Source organism: Ceratotherium simum, chromosome 4, assembly GCF_057802395.1.
Source record: "Ceratotherium simum simum isolate JZ-2026a chromosome 4, ASM5780239v1, whole genome shotgun sequence".
NCBI classification, from domain to species: Eukaryota; Metazoa; Chordata; class Mammalia; order Perissodactyla; family Rhinocerotidae; genus Ceratotherium; species Ceratotherium simum.
The window spans coordinates 5,754,155-5,778,660 of record NC_141903.1 but is presented as its reverse complement, the minus strand read 5'-3'; positions in this window follow the sequence as shown (position 1 = coordinate 5,778,660).

The window sequence follows — 24,506 nt, the reverse complement described above, 5'->3', positions numbered from 1 at the left end:
CCAGGGCTGTCCCAGCTGTGCAGAACACTGGGGGCAGCAGAATGCTTGGCAGAGGGTCACAGTGGAAGGTTCTGAGCACTCCGACCTCCCTCCCACCACAGGGCCCTGGAGTCTGCTGCTCCTTGGCCACAGTCCTCTGTCCCTGTGTTTCCCCAGCTGGCTCCTTTGCATCTTTGGAATCATAGCCCAGATGTCAGCTCCCCAGAGACAATCTAGTCACAGCCAAACTGCTACACCTTCTGCTATGTTACCCATTTGTTTCCTTACAGCTCTCTGCACTATTTGAAAGCTGCTTGTTCATTTCTATCCCTCTTCATTTGGACATCAGTTTCTTAGACACAGCTTTTGTCTGTCCTGGTCCTCTCTGTCCACAGCCCACAGGATCTCCCCTGATATATGCAAGCCCACAACACAAAAATTAATGAAGATCTTCACCCTTAAAATCTCAGGTCAAGTCACCCTAGATTTCTATTCCCTTTCCCTATAATCTCCTTTTCTTTAGGTTCCTTAAAAAATTAAATAGAGGAGTGACATCAGCATCATGGTGGAGATCTCCCCTTAGACTCTTCCCCCTAAGACACATCAAAAAGGACATTCATATACCAACAAAGGACATTCACACAACACAAAAGACATCTGAGAGACCCATGCAGACATCCTTCTGAAGATGGAGGTGCTGGACCCCCTGGAGGAAGTGGAAGGAGGTAAGGAGAGCTCCTGTCCCTCCCTGGCAGCAACCTTGGGACCGTGTGTGTGGCTCTGAGGGGTGGGGAGGGGTGGCCCTCCATGGGAACACTGTTGCTCTCCAAGTTCCCTCACAGCCTGTGGGAAAGCCCTACATGGAGGTGACTTAACTATTATGGGGGTGTCTTCATCAAGCTAGCACCCCAGGAGAGCAGATAGCAAGGGAAGAGCAAGAAGCCCCTGGGATCAGGCAGGCAAAAGAAAGCACCCCTCCCCATGCCTGGTGCTCCAGCTCAGCTGGTCGATAAGAGCACCCATGGATCACGGCGGGCTCAGGATACACAGCTCTTGATTCCCACCCAATGGCAGCAGGTGGAAGCTGTGATCAGAAGCTATCATTATGTGGAGGCACAAATCCATGCCGTCAAAAAGTATGAAAAAACATATTAAATCTCCAGACCAGAAAGAAAATGACAGGCACCCAGAAATCAATGCTGAAGGCCCAGAAATTTATAATCTAAATGACAGAGAATTCAAAATAGCTAGCATAAAAAAGCTCAATGAGTTATAATAAAATACAGATAGACAGTTCAATGACAGGAACTTCTTCACAAAACAGATTGAAACTATAAAGAAAAACCAATCAGAAATGCTGGAGATGAAAACACAATGGAGGAGATAAAAATCTGGAGTCTTTAAATAACAGAGCTGACAATATGGAGGATAGAATTATCAATATAGGGGATAGGAATGCAGAAATGCTCCAGAGGGAGAAGGAGAGAGAACTATGACTAAAAATAAATGAAGAAATTCTCTGAGAAATATATGACTCAATTAGGAAGTGCAACATAAGGGTTATAGGGATTCCAGATGGAGAAGAGAGGGAAAAAGGAGTAGAGAGCTTGTTCAAAGATATAATAGCTGAAAACTTCCCAAACCTGGGAAATGAGCTTGAAATATAAGTGAATGAAGCCAGTAGATCTCCTAACTATATCAATGTAAAAAGACCCTCTCCAAGGCATAGAGTAGTAAAGCTGGCAAAAGTCAATGACAAAGAAAAAATATTAAGGGCAGCAAGGCAGAAGAAAATAATGTACAAAGGAACTCCTATCAGGCTTTCAGTGGATTTTTCAGCAGAAACCTTACAAGCTAGGAGAGAGTGGAATGATATATTCAAAATTCTTAAAGACAAAAACTTTCAGCAAAGAATACTCTATCCAGTGAAAATATCCTTCAGATATGATGAAGAAATAAAAACATTCACAGATAAACAAAAGCTGAGAGAGTTCATCACCACAAGACCCCCACTACAAGAAATGCTCCAGAAGGCCCTCGTAGCTGGAAAAAAAAAAAAAAAAGAGAGAGAAAGGGGATACAAAGCCTTGAGCAAGGAGAAAAATAGGTAGACAAAATCAGAAAAATTGCAGCTCTCTATCAGAACAGGTTAGCAGTTAGTTATAACATCAAGTATAAAAAGAAGGAAAACACCAAAAACACAAGATGGAATAAGTTGTGACAATAATAACTTAGAAGGAGAAGAGGTAAGGGATGGAATCAACTTAGTCTAAGGAAATACGAGGCTGTCAGAAAAGGGATTATCTCATCTACAAGATTTTTTTATACAAACCTCATGGTAAACACTAAACAAATAATCCAAACAGAGACACAAATGATAAAGAGAAACCTAAGAAAGCCATCACAGAGAACTACCAAACTGAATTGGTAGTCCAAAACACATGGAATGAGAAAAAGGGAAATACAGAACAACCAGAAAATGAGTGATAAAATGGAAGCATTAAGCCCTCATATATCAATAATAACTGTAAATGTAAATGGATTGTATTCTCCAATCAAAAGACAGAGAGTGGATGGATGGATTAAAAAACAAGACCTAATGGTATGCTGCCTCCAGGAAACACATCTCAGCTCTAAAGACAAACACAGGCTCAGAGTGAAAGGTTGGAAGACAATACTCCAAGCTAATGGCAAACAAAAGAAAGCAGGTGTTGCCATACTTATACCAGACAAAGTAGACTTCATGATAAAACAGGTGATGAGAGACAAAGACAGGCAATATATAATGATAAAAGGGATACTCCACCAAGAATACATATCACTTATAAATATATATGCACCTAATGCAGGAGCACCAAAGTACATAAAGCAACTATTAACACCCCTAAGAGGAGATATTAACAACAACCCCATAACAGTAGGGGACCTTAACACCCCACTTACGTCAGTGGATATATCATCCAGACAGAAAGTTAATAAGGAAATAGTGGACTTAAACAAAATCTAGATGAGATGGACTTAATAGATATATAAAGAACACTCCATTCAAACACAGCAGATTACACATTCTTCTCAAGCATGTGTGGAACATTCTCAAAGGTAGACCATATGTTAGGAAACAAGGCAAGCCTCCAAAAATTTAAGATTGCGATCATAACATGCATCTTTTCTGACCATAATGCTGTGAAACTAGAAATCAACTACAAGAAAAAAACTTAGAAAGTGACAAAGATCTGGAGAGAAAACAACATGCTACTGAACAACCAATGGATCATTGAAGAAATTAAAGGAGAAATCAAAAAATATCTGGAGACAAATGAAAATGAAAATACACCATACCAACTCATATGGGATGCAGCAAAAGTGGTCCTGAGAGGGAAATTCATAGCAATACAGGCCCACCTTAACAAACAAGAAAAATCTCAAATAAGCAATCTTAAACTACACCAAAAGATTTAGAAAAACAACAAACAAAGCCCAAAGTCAGCAGAAGGAGGGAAATAATAAAAATTAGAGCAGAAATAAAAGAAATTGAAAAAAAAAACAGTAGAAAGGGTCAATGAAACAAAGAGCTGGCTCTTGAAGAAGATAAGCAATATTGACAAACTCTTAGCCAGACTCACTAAGAAAAAAAGAGAGAAGCCTCAAATAAATAAATTAGAAATGAAAGAGGAGAAATTACAATAGATACCACAGAAATACAAAGGATTATAAGAGAATACTATGAAAAACTATATGCCAACAAAGTGGACAATCTGGAAGAAATGAATAAACTGTTAGACTCATACAACCTCCCAAAACTGAATCAAGAAGAAATAGAGAATCTGAATAGACCAATCACAAGTAGAGAGATTGAAACAGTAATCAAAAACCTCCCCAAAAATAAAAGTCCAGGACCAGATGGCTTCTCTGGAGAATTCTACCAAACATTCAAAGAAGATTTAACACCTATCCTTCTCAAACTATTCCAAATAATTGAGGAAGATGGAACACTTCCCAACACATTCTACGAGGCCAACATCACCCTGATACCAAAGCCAGACAAGGACAACACAAAGAAGGAAAATTATAGGCCAATATCCCTGATGAACATAGATGCAAAAATCCTCAACAAAATATTGACAAACCGAATACAGAAATAGATTAAAAAGATCATCAACCATGATCAAGTGGGATTTATACCAAGGACATAGGGATGGTTCAACATCCGCAAATCAATCAATGTGATACACCACATTAACAAAATGAAGAATAAAAACCACATGATCCTGTCAATAGATGCAGAGAAAGCATTTGACAAGATCCAACATCCATTTATGATAAAAACTCTCAACAAAATGGGTATAGAAGGAAAGTACCTCAACATAATAAAGACCATATATAACAAACCCACAGCCAACATCATACTCAATGGGGACAAACTGAAAGGCATCCCTCTGAGAACAGGAATAAGACAAAAGTGCCCACTCTTGCCACTCTTATTCAACATAGTAACAGAGGTTTTGGCCAGAGCAATTAGGCAAGAAAAAAGAATAAAGAGAATCCAAATAGGCAATGAAGAAGTGACACTCTCACTGTTTGCAGACAACATGATTTTACATATAGAAAACCCTAAAGAATCCATTGGAAAACGATTAGAAATAATCAATCAACAACTACGGCAAAGTTGCAGAGTACAAAATCAACTTACAAAAATCAGTTGCATTTCTACACTTTAATGATGAACTAACAGAAGGAGAATTCAAGAATACAATTCCATTTACAATCACAACAAAAAGAATAAAATATCTAGGAATGAATTTAACCAAGGAGGTGAAAGACCTATACAATGAAAACTATAAGACATTATTGAAAGAAATAGATGATGACATAAAGAAATGGAAAGATATATCATGCTCCTGGGTGGAAGAATAAACATAGTTAAAATGTCCATACTACCTAAAGCAATCTACAGATTTAATGCAATCCCAATCAGAATTCTAATGACATTCTTCACAGAAATAGAACAAAGAATCCTAAAATTCATATGAGGCAACAAAAGACCCTGAATAGCTAAAGCAATCCTGAGAAAAAACAAAGCTGGAGGCATCACAATCCCTGACTTCAAAATATGCTACAAAGCTATAATAATCAAAACAGCATGGTACTGGTACAAAAACAGACACACAGATCAATGGAACAGAATTGAAAGCCTAGAAATAAAACCACACATCTACAGACAGCTAATCTTCAACAAAGGAGCTAAGAACATACAATGGAGAAAGGAAAGTCTCATCAATAAATGGTGCTGGGAAAACTGGACAACCGCATGCAAAAGAATCAAAGTAGACCGTTATCTTTCACCATACACAAAAATAACTCAAAATGGATCAAAGATTTGAAGGTAAGACCTGAAACCATAAAACTCCTAGAAGAAAATTTAGGCAGAACACTCTTTGACATCTGTCTTAGAGGGATGTTTTCAAATTCCATGTCTACTCAGACAAGTGAAACAAAAGAAAAAATAAACGAGTGGGACTTTATCAGACTAAAGAGCTTCTGCAAGGCAAAGGAAACCAGGATCAAAATGAAAAGACAACCCACCAGCTGGGAGGAAATATTTGCAAATCATATATCTGACAAAGGGTTAATCTCCATAGTATATAAAGAACTCACACAACTGAACATCAAAAAAACAAACAACCCAATCACAAAATGGCCAGAGGATATGAACAGACATTTTTCCAAGGAAGATATACAGATGGCCAATAGGCACATGAAAAGATGTTCAACATCACTAATCATCAGGGAAATGCAAATCAAAACTACACTAAGATATCACCTTACACCTGTTATAATGGCTGTACTCAACAAGACAAAAAATAACAAATGGTGGAGAGGTTGTGGAGAAAAGAAAACCCTCGTACACTGCTAGTAAGAAGGCAAACTGGTGCATCCTCTATGGAAAACAGTATGGAAATTCCTCTAAAAATTAAAAATAGAACTACCATACAACCCAGTTATCCCACTATTGGGTTATTTATCCAACGAACTTAAAATCAACAATCCATAGAGACTTATGCACCCCTATGTTCATTGCAGCATTATTCACTATAGCCAAGAAGTGGAAGCAACCCAAGTGCCCATCAACTGATGAGTGGATAAAGAAGATGTGGTATATATATACAATGGAATACTACTCAGCCGTAAAAAAAAGACAAAATCATCCCATTCGCAACCTTGAGGTTATTATGTTAAGTGAATGGACCTTGAGGGTATTATGTTAAGCGAAATAAGCCAGAGAAAGACAAACACCATATGATTTCACTCGTATGTGGAAGATAAACTAACAGACAGACAGAGAGAATAGTTTGGTGGTTACCAAGGGGAAGGGGTTGGGAGGTGGGCACAAGGAGTGAAGAGGCACATTTATGTGGTGACTGACAAATAATAATGTACTACTGAAATTTCACAGTGTTATAAACTATTATGACCTCACTTTAAAAATTGACATACAGCTATGTAACAGCAAAAAAAGAAAAATTTGAGTAAATAATTCCCCCACTGCATAATATTCCAGGACTAGACACCATTCTTTGTAACTTCTGGGTATGGGTTACTCGTTTGTACCATATGTGGGGGCAGGGCACATTCAAATTCTCCCATCAGCCCTGCTAAGAAATGATTATTATTAGATTTTCCAGATGGAAAAACTGAGGCTCAGAGAAGTGAATATTTGCCCAAGGACACACAGCAAGGATTTTTTTTTTTAATAATTTTATTTTTATTTATTTTTTTCCCCCAAAGCCCCAGTAGATAGTTGTATGTCATAGCTGCACATCCTTCTAGTTGCTGTATGTGGGATGCGGCCTCAGAGTGGCGGGAGAAGCAGTGCCTCAGTGCGCGCCTGGGATCCGAACCCCGGCCGCCAGCATCGGAGCGCGCGCACTTAACCGCTAAGCCACGGGGCCGGCCCAGCAAGGATTTAAATCATGTCTGCTCTGCATAGTGTTATGCAAATCTGGTGGTGGTGTTAGAGGGACATGGTTATGTAATCCACTCCTAATTCAGAGCAGTTGGCTTTGTTCAGTATTTTGGAATTAGAGACCAGTGCCCCCTAAAATGTGCAATTGTAACTCAGGCTTGCTTGAGATGACCCATTGGGGTGAACAAAGATTCTATTATAACTTCAGTTTCTATTTCTTTATATTCCCTCTATAATTTTTAACATTATATATGTTCAACAACACACATAATTTATTAGTATTGTAGCAAATATATATATGTGTGTACGTGTGAACATATATACATATGTATATATGTATATATATACATATATACGTGTAAACATACCTATATATAATGGGTGCTTGTACTTTCTCTAATCGATGGGGCTTCTGTGAGAAACGCATTGATGAAGGTCTTGTATATGTAACAGGAGCTTAAGGCCGTGATGAGAAAGAAAGGGAAAGCACTGGGAATGGGACATCTACTACCTCAAAGACTTTGAACGTTTTTAGGTTTTCTTCTTTCATTTATCTGCAGAAGTCTTGAGTTCTCTCTCCCTCTCTCCCAGACAGTGTTCTTAATGTGCAGAGTCCCTGTGCAGCTCAGGAGCTGCAAGCCTGGCTGTCAGGATGGCTGGTTCCCATTCACAAGCTAAGATACTCGGCAGAGAGATTCTTGGAACAGGCACCGGGTCCTGGTGATCACTAGGCGTGTGATTGGCAGGCCGTCCCGGGGAGGCCAATTAGGTGCTGGGTCCTGAGCTATGCAATAGGAAAGACAAGATGAATACCACATGGCTAAGCCCCCAAGGAGCCGCAGCAGACATAGACCGTTTCAAATAGTGTGACAGTGCTGCAGTGGAATTGTGCAGTGTGCACAATTCCAGTGGGAGCATAAAAGAAGCATTGGTGGAATTTTCTTGGGGGCTGGGGTGAGAAGTGTTTCAGAGGAGACTCACCAGAAAAGAGATGCCTGAGCTGAGTCTTACAGGATGCTCAGAAGGTCACCAGCTAGACCAAGGTAGTTATAGGAGAATGGAGCAGAGGATAAAGTTATTGAAGAGGTGAAATTAGCAGGACCTCACAGCTGACCAGATCAATAAAGCAAGAGGGGCCCAGGTTGACTTCAGGGATGTGGGTGGGGGACAAAAGTGTTATTGATCAAGACGGGCATCTGGGAGAAGAAGCTGGTCTTTAAGAAAAGCTATTCCATCTCGAAAGACATATCCAAAAGGTAGCCCGTGGTATGGGTCTGGAGCTCAGAGAGAATTCCAGGCTGGGGCTGGGTAGACTTGGGAGTCATTAGCTTAGAGAGGGTTAGAGGAGCCCCAGAAGTCTAGAAGGGAGAGTCTACCAAAGAGGGAAAGTTGGGGAATGTGAGCATCTGAGAGGAAAAATAGCCCTTGTTGACAGCATTTGCCAACTGCTGTGGTGTAAATATTCCCACCGTGACTGATTGTGATCTACCAACAGGAAGTGTCTGAACACAGAGTCAGAAAGTGATGAACACAGTCGGCTCTTGTGAGCTGGTGTGAGCCAGCTGGAAACACAGCAAGGGACACACCTCCACATGTGGTAAAAATCTGTCTGCAGCCGACAGTCTGTCTCTTTGGGATTTTTCTATAGAGCCCATCAAATGAATTGTGCGTGTCTCACATGTATGAAGTGTTTCCACGGGATGCAATATCAGCAAACAGATGGGGGCTTTGATTTGCTTCCATAAACGACAAGAATTTACAGAACCCCTCCACTCCCCGCTAATGTCCCCCAGGCAGGCCCTGCTGGACCAGAGGGAGGAATCCCGAGACAAGTCCCCAAGAAGGCTTCTGCCTAGAGCACCACGTGTTGCCTCCAGCTTCTGGAGTTTTCAGGCGTGCCCCCCCAATTTCAAGTTCTCCCACGTCTTCCCCAGCACAGTAGAAAGCACTTTTTGTTTTCATGGTGCTGAGGACAAGGTTGAAGCTATGAACAGTTTTAAAGTCACAGCTTTGCGGCGGTCCATCACTTGGAATTTTATCTCTTTTGATCAAATGGTGTCAACTTCAGGAGCCCCTTTTTCTGGACATTTCATTGTCATTTTGTCAAGCTTCTCTGTCTTGTTTGCTATTCTCTTGTCTTGAGAGTTCCAATGCCTTCAACACCCACTCAGCCTTCATCTGCTGTCATCCGGGTGAAGGCATCAGCAGCTCAGTCAACAGGCCTGAGCGGAATGGGGAGGGCGCTGGGGGGGAGGATGTGAGATGGGGGCTAATCAGAGCTAATTAGCCCCCTCGAGTGGGGGCTAATCAGGGAGGGAAGCTGGGCCATCCCAGAAAAGGCTGGAGGACACAGTGGCCTCAGTTCTTCGTCCATTAAAGGCCATGATCTGGAGCGGAAGGAATGTGGCCTTGGGGGTTAGGAAGCTCTGGGGTCTGTCACTTCTCCCTTCTGTGGCCTCGGGCAAGTTGCTTCATTGCTCTGAGCCTCAGTTTCCCATTTGTACAGCTGAATACACACTTTGTAGGAGTGTTCTGAGGATGAGGAGAAAGATCTGTGGAGCTCCGGGCTCGGTGTCTGGCACATGGGGTGTTCTCAGCAAGTGAAACTGAACCTTTCCAGAACTATCACACAAGCAGACGGTAACCGGTGACCGGGGTTGGGTCAGGCGGTCAGCACGAGAAGGGAACCTGAGAGGCGCCAGAGGCAGGGTGGGCAGCAGTTGTGGGGGTCCCTTTGGGTGCAGCAGGACCCAACGATCAGGCGGTGGGTGCAGGGAGGGAGTGGGATCCAGCCCCCAGGAGAGCCCACTTTTCAGTGCTTGTTCATGGAAACAGCCAGGGCTGCTCTGGCAGAGAGTCAGGGCTCGCAGTGGTACTGCCGTGGTTTTTCAAACCCCTGCCTTGTTTTTGTTTTCCTAATTACAAAACTTAGTATGCTCAGGGGTAGAAATCATGCAAAATACTAAGAAGAACAAAGAAGGAAACGAATTACCTTCAATCCCAAAGACAAAGATAAAAAACACCATTTAGGCTTTTTATTCTGTGTACCATGCACGTGTATATTTTTTAAACCATAGCTTTGGTTATGTATTAAACTACATTGTTGTGGGTCCTGACTTTTGTACTGAACATTTTGTCAATGAACACTTGCCTGTGCCATTATAAAGTCGCTTTAAAAAATGTTTTTAATGACTGGGCAGGACTCTATTCTAAACTCCATGGTTTAACTCCAGTTTTTGATTGTTTCCCTTTTTCCCCACGTTAAACATAACACTTTGAGGGGCATCCTTGTATCTGAGACTTGGTCCCTACCTGAGACTATTTCCTGTCATAGACTGAAGGTTTGTGTTCCCCCCAAATTCACATGTTGAAATGCTCACCCCCACTGTCACGGAACAGGAGGTGGGCCTCTCCAAGGTGATCAGGATCAGATGAGGGTGGGGTCCTTACGAATGAGATTAGTGTTCTTACAAGAAGACACAAAAGAGCTTGTTTCTTCTTGCTGTTCTCTGCTATGTGAGGATACAATGAAAAGACTGCCTCCTGCCAACCAGGAGGAGGGGCCTTACCAGTCACTGGATCTGCTGGATCCTTGATCTTGGACTTCCCAGCCTTCAGAAGTGTGAGAAAATAATGTTTGCTGTTTAAGCCACCCAGTTTGTGGTAATTTGTTATAGCAGCCTGAACTAGGACATTTCGTTGGGCTATATTTACAGCAGCAGATAATGTTGAAAGGATATGAACATTTTTTAGACTCTAGAATCATGTTACCCTCCAGAAAAAGTGTGTCTAATGTCTGTCCATCTGCAGCATCTGTGTTTTGCCCAATTAGTTATTTGTCTACAAACCTCTTGGAGGACTCTGTGTGTGTGGGGAAGTCCACTCACCTCATGTTAAAGAACACTGCATTGTGTACATGACAGTGATGGATAAGATTGAAATAAAACAAAACCACATAGCTGGCTCAAATACAAGAAAAACATCTCCATGGACCAGAAATGGAACAGAACTTACAAATGGTGGGTACTGCTGAAGAAGCCTGGGCCATACATAAGAAGAAATGGCCGAGAGTTCGAGTTTTATGAGGTAAACTGACTAAAACTGTTGAACAAGGGAGGCGACAGGCCAGGCTGATAGCCAGAGATGCATCTCGGGCCCTTGAAAAGGAGCTGGGGGTCTCTGCTGCCATGCTGTACTGCCGGGCCCACGGGGGGCTTCAGGCAGAGGGAGGGGTACGTGGACCAGCTGCAGGTTCAGGGGCTGAACCAGTCCCCCAGATCTGTGACAGATCTAGGTCCTCATCAGTATTGTCATGGGCAATGATTCCAAACTGCCTTTTGAAGTCCTGCATTGGGTCCTGGAGGCCCAAGAGGACACAGATGCAAAGTCAGCAGAGCTAGGGAAGAGGAAATCAGAAGAAAGGATAGGAGAGGAGAGAGAGAGAGAGAGGAAGGAGCTTTGGTTTAAAATGAGCCTACACGCCATAAATCTGAGACTCAGGAGGAAATCTAATGCTGGGAAAGGCAACGAACAAAACTGGCCACTGGAACCTGAAGTTGCTTTGGAAATTACTATTACATAAAAGCCTAAAAAGGACTTTAGGGATGTATAGAATATTCAGAGAGATAAAAGTCAAGAAATTAAGAAATATAAATAATGGATGAATATGAAAAGAAAGCAATTATAAATCTTTGGAATAAAAAAAGGCAGGAAACAATTGAAGAGTGTTTTGAATTGGAAATTAGTACTGAGAAATGCAACTAGGTCACAGCGCAGAGGGCAGAGAGTTTAAAAAACACATCAGAGCAAGGAGTAAGGAAACCGGGGGGTAGGTAGAGGGGCGCCAAAATTTGCCTTATGAGTGGAGGGAATGAAGAGAAGCAATAACTGAAGATATGATTATTTAGAACTTTCCAGAAAAAAGTAAGATATGAGTCTTCGGATCAAAAGAGCACTCAGAATCCTGAAAAAGAGAATTAAAAATAAGTTATACACACCCCATTGTAATGAAACTGTAGAACTTCAAGGCTAAAAAGAATATATAGAGTCATCAGAGGAAAAAAACAGATTACTTATAAAAGCATAGCAATTTTTTCTGTCAGCAGACTTATTTGCAGCAATGTATTTTAAAAAGATAAAAGTAGTATTCTTAAACTTTATAAATGACATTTTAAAATATAATCCCACCTATATTTTTATATTAAACTTAACTAAAATTCAAGAATGAGGGCAAACTAAAAATACCTTCTGACACACAGGAAATAAGTGAGTTTACCACCTAAAGACCTGTATGAAAAGAGGTACTAAAGGATGCATTTCAGCAAGAAGAGAAGTGAACACAAGGAGAAGGTAGGAATGGAACAATGTTAAGCACAGATGTGGACAAAATATCTTGGCAAACTGAACTAACCATTGATGTCAATATCACTTTTAATGTGTTTTTAAAAGGGTAAAACTAAAACTTTAAATAAAAATAAAGTGTGTGTGTAGATGTGCAGGCATGTTATCAGGCAAACCCTGCTAAGATGTTGTGTCAGTTAACGATTTACTGCCTCTCTGCTCCCAAACCCACCCTTCGTTGCTCTGCTTGAGATACTGGGATTTTTCTCCCTTGTCAGCTGGCACGATGTTAAGCTTTGCCAGTAGACAGAACTGGAAGGACCCTGGAAGAACAAGAGGCACTATTTTGACAAGTGTTCCACGTGACACCTCCTGTGGCAGCTTCCCCGTCACTCCAGAGGGTGGGTGGCCTACTCACCACCCCTGGCGGTTTCCCAGTGAGTTCTGCTGGTGCAGCTTTCAGCGAACTGTTCTGCCACCCAAGTGAGCCCGGCTGCTCCCTCTCCAGTGAGGTCTGGACCCTTCCCTGGGGAGCAGGGCTTCTGCCAGCTTTGTTACTTCCCAGGGAGCTGTATCTCTGCTCCCTATCTCTTATTTCAAATATTCTCCAGAGTTCTCTTTACGTCCTACTAGCCAGTCTCTGATTACTCCGATCCCTCATTATAGCTAATACTTCTTTATAATATACTTTTCCCTCTCAAAGTACTGTGTGGTTCCTGTCTCCTGGTTGGACTCCGAGTAATACACCAGGCTTTCCCTTGGCCAGGAGGAAAACAGAAATATTAATTAACTGTTGACATTCTTAGGAAAACAAGTAAATTGTGTAACTAAAAAATGTAAGAGTAATCACTAAAAGAACAGAAATATAACTTCTAGCCTCTCAATTAGCACAGGGAAAAAATGAGTATAGCAGACTATTAAAACATCAGAAGGCAGAAAAATGTTGATTTTTTTTAAAAGTTGGTAAAAAATGGAAGAATTATGCTTCTTGAATTAATTTTATTTTATAGTTTCAAATATGCAAAATGACATTATATATTGTTTATTGATGCACAAATTAGTGAAGTATAAATACACAGCACAAAATGATAAACACCAAATTCTTGGCAGTGACTGACACTGGAGAGGGGATGGAAAGTACAAGATCAGGCTGTGGTCCACTGGGGTCATAACCGAATCTATAATGCTTTACTTTAAAGAAATCAGACACAAATGCAACATAATGTTAAGATCTGATAAAACTGGGTGGTAGGTATGAGATTATTATGTTATTCTCTATCATCACTACACATGAAATATTACATATTAAAGCGTGTAACGTAAAAAGTCCACGGGTCAAAGGAACTTATGTATCGAGGAGGAAGGCTATGCCAGGGAAAGCTTAATAAAGGGAAAGCTTGACAAATATTTTTTTATTTGAGTTGGAGCGACCTTGCAACTTAATTAAGCTGAGGCTTGCTTGCTCCTTTGATGAGAAAATAATTCCCATTAGGGTTCCCATTAGAGTTTTGGGGGTGGATTAAGGGTGGGGAGGAGAGAACCCCAATACTTTCCACCCCTTGGTCTACCATGCAGCCTGCTTTGTCCAACATTCAAGGCCCTTTCACCTGATTCTCATCTTTCACCCAGTCTCATCTCCTCCCATTCGTCCCACATGCTGACTCTGCAGTGATAATAAATGTATTTCTGAAGGGCTGTGCTCTTTCATGATTCTGTGCCTTTGCACACGCTGTCCTGTCTGCTTTCAATGCCACTTCCCTTTCCCTTCCCAGCCAGCTTACCTTACGGATGACCCTTCCTCCTCTCTGAATCCTTCCCGAGGCCCCAGTGGAATTAGTTACCCCCTGGCCCACACCCTCACGGCACTGTGCACAGCCCCCCAATAAGAGTATGTACGTGTATATACAGTGCGTGTCTGTGATCCCGTGAGACCTGAGCTCTTTGAAGGCAGAGGCTGTGCTGAAATTGCACAGTTAAGTTGTGCGTTATACCTGCTGTTCATTCCACACCAGGCACAGATAACATTTAACTGTATCAGCAATGAACTTCTCTTCTTCAGATGAGGAAATCAAGTCTCTGGGAGATGAGGCAACTTGCTAAGGTCACACAGCAGGAAAATGGCCAAGCCAAGAAAAAAAAATCTACATTTGTCTGATTCCAAACTCATCCTATTCTGTGCTGCCTCTGGTCGTATTCATCTCTGGGTCCCCAGAGTCTGCACATAGCCAAGAACATAGCAGGTCCTAATAACTGTTTGATGAACGAATGAAAGAATGGACTAACACAGGAGTGAACCCAGGAAAAACTGGAGACCGAAGGTATTTTATGCAGAATGTACCGAGAATAGCACGTTTAGAACTTGTGCGTGGAGAGCAGATACTATTAATTTGCACGCTATTTCTACTTTGCATTCTAATAGGTTTACAAAAAAGAGCATCTGGGCTGGAAAACAGTGCATTCCTCCACATTTCATTGCTGATTAAAATGATTTAAAATGTAATATGAATGACTTCAAATGAGCGAACCAAGCAAGTGCAAGAAACAGCACAAAATGGAATGTAGAAACGGAGGTAAGACAGATAGGATCTGAAATATTTGGGTCTGACTAACGGGAAATCAAAGAACAGGCCTGCTTGCTTTAGCTTTGCTAGGCAAGCAAATTAGAAAGGCAAAGAACCCCATTCATGTGTGGATTCTTAAAGAAGTATATGTGGTGTTTCAAGAGGTCCTTTCATCCAGAGATCTCAAAGCATTTAGCAAATTCTTTCACCTCTTGCTGAACTGATGCCAATTAAAAGAGAAAACTCCAGGTTATCCTTGGAGGTGGAGGGGAGGAGGAGCTGTGGGAACCAGCGTCGGGGGCTCAGGCCGGCATTCAGTCAGGCAGGAGAGTGCCTGCTGTCTGTTAAACAGTGCGCGAGCCATTTGTTTGTGGGATGTGCTCATTTATTCAGCGTAACAGGGCCAGAGGACCCAACCTCCGGTGTTGAAGAGACCGGGTCGTGAATCCTGGCTCTGGCACTTTCTGTCCAACCCCAGGCATGGCAATGACTACTCTCCTTTGAGTCGTTTCCTCAGCTGTAAAATGGGGATAACTATACCCATTATATCTGATGTTATTAGTCCTCCTTATAGAGATGAGAAAAATGAGTCTCAGAGAAGTTAAGTGACCTGCCCAAGGTCACAGAGATAAGAAGTGGTGGTGCTGGAATCCAACCCTGGCGACTCCGACTCTTAACTCCTGTGTGGTGCGGGACTCCTCTGTCCTGCCTCCCTGCCGCATTCCTCTGTATGAGACGGCCCAGAGGAGGCGCTGTGGAATACTGCAAAGATGGAAGGAGATGGCCACGTCAGGGCCTCTCAGGGTCACACAATGCAGCTTGCTGGCCTGGCGAACAAAGCAGGGTCAGCCTATTTGCATATACATAATTTTTAAATGCAGAACATGCCCATTTAATCAACGATTTTGGCTCTAAGGTGACATGCTCAGCAATTACACTTAGAATTACCAATAGATGCTCTGCGCACAAGTCATTAATGTCGACACCCAAGTTATTTTCCTACGTTAGTCATTGGTAACTTAGAAGATCATTTTCTAAACCCCGCTTATTTTTCTAAAGGGACACATTTCCATTTTATTTTTGTTTATTTATTTATTTATTTATTGAGGAAGATCGGCCCTGAGCTAACATCTGCCAATCCTCCTCTTTTTTTGCTGCTGAGGAAGACTGGCCCTGGGCTAACATCCGTGCCCATCTTCCTCCACTTTATATGGGATGCCGCCACAGCTTGACAAGCGGTGTGTCTGTGTGCGCCTGGGATCCAAACCGGGGAACCCGGGGCCGCCGCAGCGGAGCGCGTGCACTTAACTGTTTGCGCCACCGGGACAGCCCAACACATTTCCATTTTAATAAGCGCCTTTCAGGAAGATGTGATAACTGCGAGAGTTAAAAACCATTGGTGCAAACTGGTTGGGGGAGATTCCAGCCGTGGGAGCAGGGTGCCCTTGTTTCCTGGACACAGCCCTTGCTCCCAGGTTAACCTCTTCCCTTGCAGAACACACACTGTGGCCACTAGGTGGCGGAGCTGTAAAGCCAAAGACCAAAGTGCAGACAGACTCAAGAGCCAGAAGCTCCAGCCAGACTGAGATCACAGCCAAGCTCGCCTTCTGACTGCTTTGAAGTTTAGAGGCAAAAGAGACTTCTTCTTCCACTAAAATCATTCCTCTTTTGCAACCAGGGGCTCGTCATTCAATACAAATCGGGTATTTTCCTCCTTTAAGTAAACTCCTTTGGCCTCTATTCATCCATCCACCTACCCATCCATCCATCCATCCTTCCATCCACCCACCCACCCACCCATCCTTCCACCCCCTGCCCCCCAATCCATCTCTCCTTACATACATCCACACAATATTCATGAACACCTAGTATGTACTAGGCATTGTGCACGGCATTGGCGATACGCGGTGAACAGACAGACCCAGAATTTACTCTCGTGGAGCCTACGTCCTAATGGGGGGAGGTGGACATTAAACCAACAATTAGACACATAAATAGACAATTGCAACCTGGGGTACGGGTTGTGAGGGAAGGACTCACATCACCCTCAGGGACCTGACTCTCTGATGGATGCATTAACTAAGTGAGGTGGGATGGGGTGGGGGATTCTAGGCTGAGAGAAGAGAATATACAAAGGCTCCAAATATGAAAGGAGCGTGGTGAGGTCATCGCAGGCCTGCAGGTGGAGGGAGACCCCGGCAGGGGCCAGGTCATGGGAGGGATTATTATTACTATTATTAGGGTTTTACTGTCTGTGCAATGGGAAATCTTGAGGGTCTCCATCATCCGAATCCCCCTCCTGTGTGAGTCTCCCACTGTAGTCAGGTTGAACCTCCCGTCAGTTGCTTCTGTGAGTCAGGCCTTTGCACGAGCTCCTTCTCTTTCTTGATCTCTCTACTCCCATCTCTGGTGCATAAACTCAAAATCATCTTTCAACTCATTGCTCAGATTCTTTCAAACTCACTCTTCAGCCTGGTGGTGGGAGGAGGTCAGGTTCCCTAAAGCCCCACACTGGCCAAGGCCCGGGCTCACATGGGGTGTCCTCACTGGGGACAGTGGGGCAGGAAGGGGCAGAGCTGAGTGTGCAGGCAGGATTTTGAGTCAGGTGGAGGACGTCGGGGTCCGGAGGGGGATTGCCGAGCACCTATCTGGAATGGACTCCAGCAATTCTGGTTGTTGTCTGTGGAGCAGCAGAAGTCAGGTATGCGTCAGGGGTATTTATTTAATGAATAAACTGAAGAAACTTGAACAAATGAACAAGAATGAATGTAACACAGGAAATTAAAAGTGCATCAAATAAGACTCCTCAAGTGTGGCTCACACTCTATCCATCACCTCCAGCTGTGTTCCGAGGTCTCTCTCAGACGAGCCGTTGTGCACACAGCAGAGTGCAGGTTTTCTCTGGTTCCAGAGCCGGATCCAGCACGGAGTTGCCTCTGATGCATAAGGGGTGCTGCGGGCAGCCCCTCCATCTCTCCCAGCTTTGCTCTCCTTGTTTGTAGGCAGAGGAGAATCAGAGCTACAGCCCAGCTACGGTCGAGGCTGCTGTAGGGCTGGGATGGCATATCGGAGGTGAAAGGTTTGGGGAACCACTTTTCAAATTCAAAAATTGAGACCACATTTCCAAAATAATTCCACTTTGTTCTTCCCTTATTCTTTTTACTTTATTCTCCAGTAACTCAGAGGGTTTGGGTTAAAGTGAGAAATGAGGCTAGGGCTCATCAAGATTAACCATCAAGGTTAATCTGTGCATTGACCTGATAGGGAATTTCAGCTCTGCAGAATCGGGATTGGTGGAGGGGTGGAGGGTTGGGAAGAAAGATGAACAGATGTATTCATCTTCTTTCTTCTTCTAGAAAGTCTTCTGGGCAGCTGGATAGGAGGAATCATAAAGTAAGCCATGGGGGAGGAGGAAGAGCTATAGGGTCCTTTTCACACTCTGTGATGCTATGTGCTGCTTCTGTCATCAGAGAGAGGGGACAAGGCTGAATGGGGCCTAGACACAGTGGTGAGATCAGGTGTTAGCCTGAGGCAGAGTCAAGCTTACTGTCCAGAGTTGTCACTCCCTAGCCATGTGATGTTCGGCAAGAAAATTTCATCTCTATGAAACTCCACATGGGGATAACACCCACCCTGCAGGGTCACGTGAAAACTGCATAAAGTCTCTTCTGCAGAGTGTGTCACACAATGGTCATGACGATGATGACCATGGAACCCACTCCACCCTGCATCTGGGTGTCTGGCGTGTCCAACCCAGATCATGACAGTGCCTATGTCTGATCAATCATAGGTTGAGCCAGAGCAGCCTTGAACCCATCAGTCCAACTTGGCCACTTTACAGATGGGAAGACTGAGGCTCAATGCTGTGGACCTGCCCAAGTCTGTGGCCTTCCTTTGACCTGGGGCTTTCCCGACAGTGGTTCTTCCTGGGGCTTGCCTTGGCTCATTGGGCTCCTACTGGAGCTGGAAGAGCTACTTCAGGTGAGATCAGATCTAGACCATGTGGGCAAGGGGACAGAGCTGATTTGCGCTCCCTGGTTCCATGGCCATCATACAGTGACCGCCATTTATTGAGAACTCACTGTATGCTAGGCACTGCGTTAAACACTCTGCAGAGGAACTTCAGTTTTCCCATGGCCCTGCGAGGTGGGTGTTATTAGACCCATTTTCCAAATGAGGAAACTGAGGTTCAGAGAGATGAAATTTTCTCACCAAAGATCACACAGCTGGGAAGTGACAAGTCTGGAAGTGAAACCTAACCTAAGCCTGATGCTGTGCTAAGTGTTCTCTCCATTTATCATCTCATGGGATTCTCCCCACTTTACAAATGAGGGGGACAGTGGCACAAAGCGGCGTGGCCACTTGGCCACCGTCACACAAACAGTAAGAGGAGGTGCTGGGATTGGAACCGTGACCTGCACTCTGTGTCTCAACGGACCCCAGGCCTGAAATCTCTCACTTCAGGAGCATCATGAGCCTTTCTGCATCTCGGCTCTTTTTACCTTTGCTTTCTCCCTGGAGGTACAGAGCAGACAATTCTAGATTTAGAGAGAATCTCGGTTCATGCAGTGTATCAGATCTTTGCTGGGATAAACCCTGCTCTCCATACTAGCACCCTCATGTGTAAGATGAGCGTCATCAGGCCGACCTGGCAGGCTTGTTGTGAGGCTGCTTCAATGAGACGATGGTGAAGGAGAACTCGAGTCCAGTCTCTGGGGGACTTGGGTGTTCCACAAAGCAGGGGCGTGTGGCCAGGAAGAGGCTGCATTCAAAGCGAGCCCCATGCTCTTCCTGGGATTCTGGGCTGCTTTGGGCTTGTCCTGTTCTGTGAAGCAGAGCATCCCAAGACTTTCAAAACAGCACGTGAAGCAAATCATTGTGTGTGTCCAGTGCAATGAGTTTAATCGGAGCCGACTTCCCGTGGCCGGTGCCTGGATGAGGGGAAGAAAGTGGGCGTCCTCCCGCCACCCCAGCCTCCCCCAGCTGCAATGGGATCGGAGAATAAGTATCATGGTGTGTCTGCAACCTCTTCAGACTCCCTGTGGCTCATGGGCTGGAAAGCTCTGAACTGCACCGCGTGTGAGATTCACCTGGGGAGCTGTGAGAAGACGCCGGGGCCCAAGGTCACCCAGAGCGGTGGCGTCAGAATCTCTGGGGTGAGAGCCGGGCATCAGTGCCTTTTAAAGTTCCCTAGGTGCCTCCAATTAGAACCAAGTTTGAGTACCTGTGACCTAAGGAGCCCATCCTTTGAAGAAGTTCTCCTTCTCCCCAAAGGTTGGGTGGGACATGTCTCCAAATGTTAAGCTGAGATCAGGCCGTGGGTCACATATAGTATATATCTGGTTCACAAGGTAGGAGACCCCTTGGAGTGGCTTGGAAGTAGGGCAGAAAAAAACTCAGACCCAAGGGTTAACTTACGCCCCCCAGGAATGGGGATGTGAGGAGACCAGGTAACCCTCACAGCGAGCACGTTAAAGAGGAGGCCTGGGAGTCATCTCAACACTGGCAGAACCCACTGTCTCCTGAAATGGTGTGCACAATCTTTTTCTTCAGTCCACTCATCGCTTTTGAGCACTTGCTATGGCACCTGCTGTGGATACACAGCAGGTGCTGATGCACAGCTGAAGAGACCACAATGAAGAAACTCAGGTGTGTGTTGGAGGGGAGCAGACAGATGACCATGCTGTGAGTCAAGAACTGTAATCAAGATTTGTGAAAAGGGCTACAAGAAGCTAAGGAAATGCTGCCTAACTTAGTCTAAAGGTAATGATTCCCTGAGAAGGTGATATTCCAACTGGGTTTTGAGGGATGAAGAGGAGTAATCCAGGAGACAAGATTCTTGGCTGATGACATGCTTGGGAAACAGCCAGCAGCTGGTTGGTGGAGAGAGAAACAAGCTGGATCTTGGAGAGTCTAGAATGCCAGGCTGAATTTGAACTTTATATTGTAGGGGGTGAGGAGTCCCTAAAACAGAAGATATGGGATCTTTTTTTCCCCCTGAGGTTGGTACAGTTCTGCCATGAATCAAAAGTAATGACTACTATATAATACTTAAAATGATTCAACCAGAGCTACATAAAACAGAAAGTAAACAGCGTGAGGAAATGTACAGCACCATGTCATGTATCTGAGGTTAAAAACAGAAGATGGTGCGTTGTTCACAGCTGCCTGCTGTATACAGTTAGAGAACAGCATCATGCCTGGAAACGATGGGCGACAACTTCTCGACGGCAGTTCTCTGGGAAGGCAGAGGACTTGAAATCCGGGAGGGATACACAAGATGCTTCAGTGGTCTCCGTAAACATTTCTTCCTTAACAGAAACAGTACAAAAATCTGAAGCAAGTAACCAAATGGTCAGATGTGTTAAAACCAGGGGTTAAAACCAGGGTGTGCATTATATTTTTTCCCCCAACTTTCTCTTTGTTAAAAATACTCATAGTAAAAATATTTTGAAAACAGAATTGTAAGTACAATATTGTTTCCTCTCAAACCACCATCCCCAGTGAGCATGCACTTTTCAGTGTCTATATGTTTTCTAGCATATACATTTCATAGAGACCCATATCCAGAAATCTTCCCCTTAAAGAATCACAGAACAGGGCCCGCCCGGTGGTGCAAGCGGTTAGGTGCGAGCGCTCCGCTGCGGCGGCTCGGGGTTCGCCGGTTCGGATCCCGGGCACACACTGACGCACTGCTTGTCAGGCCATGCTGTGGAGGCGTCCCATATTAAGTGGAGGAAGATGGGCATGGATGTTAGCCCAGGGCCAGTCTTCCTCAGCAAAAAGAGGAGGACAGGCAGATGTTAGCACAGGGCCGATCATCCTCAAAAGAAAAAAAAAAAAAAAAGAATCACAGAACAATTAATTTCACGGGTTTTAGAAGTAGTTTAAAGACGCTCAAGGTAAAGGTTTCTTCCAAGCTTTTAAATTTGCTTCTCCCTCTTTCCTTCTGTTGCAAATACTTCCATGGTAACGGTCACTGTCCTCAAGGCTGGGAGTCACACTTTGTGATTTGAATGTGGGACTGAAACTGGCTTCTGCCAAAAATGGATGGAAAATGAGGAAGATTTCACAGAAATAAAAGGCTTGATGCAAGTCATAAAAATGACTGTAGTCCCGATAGCTTCTATCTACCACGTGTTCACTGTGTCAGGACATCCAGGAGTTCATTAAATCTCCGCCAAAACTACATGCCTTTCACATCCTACAAATGAGGAATGAGGTTCATGGAGGCTCTGAAGCTTGCCTGATGTCGCATTGAAATGAGCGTAGAGGCCAGATGTGGGCCTGCTCCACCTGGCTCCAAAGCAGTCACGTCCCTCGCCAATTTCATGGCTCGAGACACCTTTGTCATTCAGTAAAAATAAGTCCCTCTGAGCGACATCATGTTTCCCTGCGACCAAGAAATACGCTCTGCCTGACTCTGTGCTGGGCACGCTAACAGTCAAGACAAATCAGACATCTCATCTGTGCCTAGAGAATGCCTCGGGCGATCTGACCCAAACGTCTGAAGCAGGGACAGCAAATGGATTTGGTCCTGAATTTCCCAGAGAAGTAAGAAATTCATATTTTCTTGGAAAATTCCCAATATTTAACATTTGGCAGCAAATTCAACATTTTTTCCAATATACTTTGTAAGCCAAATAAAACGTCTGTGGAGGCTATGCCAGCTGCCCATTTGCCAACTCAGATATTGGTGATGAGTGACCTCAGGAGAATTTAGGCAAGGAACTCACAATCTGTCAACTTCCAAAAAATCCACCTGACAAAACCTGTTGATAAAGCAAAGCTAAGTTTATTAGACTTACTGCAGTAAGGGAGAACGACATTGTGAAAGATTCTTGATGGTATCACAAACCAGGAAAAAAGAGGAGGATATTTATAGTTTTAGGGTCAAGGCTGGATGACTTTAAGGTGAATCATGTAAGGCAGGGACCTGAATGAGGCTGGGCAGAGTTTATAACCCAATAGCTTTGGATTGGGGGGAACATGTGGGCATTGTGAGGGGAGCCTTGATGAGCGAACTATTAGTCTTGATAAGAAAGCTCTTTTAGTTAGTTCCTAATCTTATCTTCTAGAAACCGGTATTTCTTTCTTTCTTTGTTTTTCTTTTTATTGTGGTAAAATACACATAGCATAACATTTCCCACTTTAACCATTTTTAAGTGTACAGTTCAGTGGCATTAAGTATGTTCACATTGTGCAACCATCACCACCATCCATCTCCAGAACTTTTTCATCTTCCCAAGCTGAAACTCTGTACCCATTAAACACTAACGCCCCATTTCACCCTCCCTCTAGCTCTTACTTTCTGTTTGTGTGAATTTGACAATTCTAGGTATCTCAAATAAGTGGAATCACACAATTGTTGTCCTTTGATGTCTGACTTATTTCACTTAGCATGATTATCCTCAAGGTTCATCCATTTTGTAGCATGTGGCAGAATGTTGTTTCTTTTTAAGGATGAATAATATTTTCTTGCACGAATACATTACATTCTTGTTTATTCATTCATTCATCGATGGTCACTTGAGTTGTTTGTACCATTTGGCTCTTGTGAATAATGCTGCCATTATGATGGGTGTGCAAATATCTGTTCAAGTCTAGGAGCAGGTATTTCTTGCAGCAAGTAGCTAAGTTGCTTACCATGGTATCAAGAAAATATGCCCAGTCCCAGAACTGTTTCCCATGGAGACAGGGGATTAAGTTGGTCTACTTCTCAGATCAGATTGTGTTTTAGGGAGATGCCCCTGCTGCAACGTGTGGCTGTTGGCCTCTGGCTCTCCCATTGCGAACCATTTTCAAAAGTGTTGACCCAGCCTTTTTCCTCCTCTCCGCAGTTCAAGAAAAACGGTGCAGTGTCGAATTGCCTAAAGGCCACGGAAAGCAGCAGCGAGAGCTTGAGCAGGGCTCGCTGTGCTGCAAGCCCTGAGAACAGGTGCTCGGTCATTAGGACTTTTGGAAACACGCCCTTTGATGTTGTTCCCAGGCCCCGGCAGAAACCTACGTTCCCAAATGAGTGAGCAGCAGTGGCCGAAGCTGCCAAACACAGGCTCTTTTAAATGATTTCTGCTGGAAACTCAGGCTGCCTTGGCCCACAGCCCTGTCCAATCATTCGCAGTCATTCTGAATTTTCTGGAACACATTCTGGGCCTAAAGGCAGAAAATATTTGGCTAAGAAGCATTTTTAAATTTTAACATCTAAATGAACCCATCTCAGAAATGAATGGGTTTAACCTTTCTCTTTTCCAAGACCCAGACATGGGTCAGTAGCCACAACCTTCTTCCCTGTCTAGAAGCAGCTACTGAAGTTCTATCACAACAAAGATTTCTCTAGCTCTTACTGTCTGCAAGTCACTAGAGCTTGCAGAAGGTGCAAAAGTGAGTCTGCCAACAAGGAGCCTATATTTAGCTGGGCAGTAGGTAAGCACTCCAGGAATAAAAGGCAGGCTACAATATGGGCCAGAAGCCATTTTCTCTTATGTTATTAATCCCCACTCTCTGCCCTAGGGAACCCACACAGTGGCGGCCTCTAGGTCAGTGGTTGTTAAGCAAGGACATTTTGCAATGTCTAGAAACATTTTTGATCGTCACAACTGGAGGGGTCGGTGCTTCTGGCTTCTGGTGGGTAGAGGTCAAGGATGCTGCTAAACACCCTACAA